A 2,084-nucleotide genomic window follows, 5' to 3' on the forward strand; every position below is an offset into this window, starting at 1 on the left:
TACCCAAAATATTCTCACGTTTTTACCCAAAATATTCTCACTTTTTAACCCAAAATATTCTCACTTTCTTACCCGAAATATTCTGACTTTTTTACCCGAAATATTATGACTTTTTTACCCAAAGTATTCTCACTTTCTTACCCAAAATATTCTCACTTTTTTACCCCAAATATTCTCACTTTTTAACCCAAAATATTCTCACTTTCTTACCCAAAATATTCCGACTTTTTTACCCAAAATATTCTCACTTTTTTACCCAAAATATTCTCACTTTCTTACCCAAAATATTCTGACTTTTTTACCCAAAATATTCTGACTTTTTTACCCAAAATATTCTGACTTTTTTTACCCAAAATATTATGAATATTTAAACCAAAATATTATGACTTTTTAACCCAAAATATTCTCACTTTCTTACCCAAAATATTCTGACTTTTTTACCCAAAATATTCTCACTTTTTAACCCAAAATATTCTCACTTTCTTACCCAAAATATTCTCACTTTTATACCCAAAATATTCTGACTTTTTAACCCAAAATATTCTCACTTTCTTACCCGAAATATTCTGACTTTTTTACCCAAAATATTCTCACTTTTTAACCCAAAATATTCTCACTTTCTTACCCAAAATATTCTCACGTTTTTACCCAAAATATTCTGACTTTTTAACCCAAAATATTCTCACTTTCTTACCCGAAATATTCTGACTTTTTTACCCGAAATATTATGACTTTTTTACCCAAAGTATTCTCACTTTCTTACCCAAAATATTCTGACTTTTTAACCCAAAATATTCTCACTTTCTTACCCAAAATATTCTCACTTTTTTACCCCAAATATTCTCACTTTCTTACCCAAAATATTCTGACTTTTTTACCCAAAATATTCTGACTTTTTTACCCAAAATATTCTGACTTTTTTACCCAAAATATTCTGACTTTTTTTACCCAAAATATTATGAATATTTAAACCAAAATATTATGACTTTTTAACCCAAAATATTCTCACTTTCTTACCCAAAATATTCTGACTTTTTAACCCAAAATATTCTGACTTCTTTACTCGAAATATTCAGATTTATTCTTGAATTTTCTTTGCCAAAATAAAGATTTATTTTCATAGATATTCCAATTTTTATTCTACTATATGAAACATGATTTAGTTAAAAGATGAAAGAACTGAAACTTAATAAATGAATGAAGACATTTCTTTAAAAAAACGAATCAAAAATTCTTTATTGTTTAAAATGAAAACATAAAAATATAAAAACATAACAATATAAAAACATGGCCAGCGCCACAGACTGACTCCTGACCTTTCTGACAGAACGTTATTTAAACGTTTGTCTCTACGAGAGGATAACGGATGCTAACAGAAGCTAACAGAAGCTAACGGAAGCTAACGCTAACGCTGAGTCACTCGGACGATGATATGTATCTCGATATTTAAAATAAAAGTGCCAGAAATGTCAAAAACATCGCAAAAACATTTCAAAAAAAGACACATACACACACACACACAGAGACACACACACAGACACTCGCACACAAACACACACACACACACACACACACCCAGAGACACACACACACACACACACACACACACACACACACACACAGACACACACCGTTAGCCGCCTCTCGTAGAGACAGACATAAAGTAAATGTTGACCCAGAAGAAGAAGAAGAAGAAGAATTAACTGAATGTAATCGAAGACCTTTCTGATAAATAAGTTATGAAAATAATCTTCCAGGGAGCCAGCTTCCCATTATTTTAACCAAAATAAAATATATCTAGAAGACGAGGCATGTTTGCTATATTTAAAGATTTAAAGATGCCCTGACTGTTTATTTTTTTTATTTAAAAAAACACAGAGACACACTTTAACACACACAGAGAGACACACTTAAACACACACAGAGAGACACACTTAAACACACACAGAGACACACTTAAACACACACAGAGAGACACACTTAAACACACCGGACACACACACACACACAGAAACACACACACAGAGGCACACACACACACACACACACACACACACACACACACACACACACACACACACCCT

The sequence above is a fragment of the Perca fluviatilis genome, chromosome 24 (assembly GCF_010015445.1).
Source record: "Perca fluviatilis chromosome 24, GENO_Pfluv_1.0, whole genome shotgun sequence".
In the NCBI taxonomy this organism is placed as follows: Eukaryota; Metazoa; Chordata; class Actinopteri; order Perciformes; family Percidae; genus Perca; species Perca fluviatilis.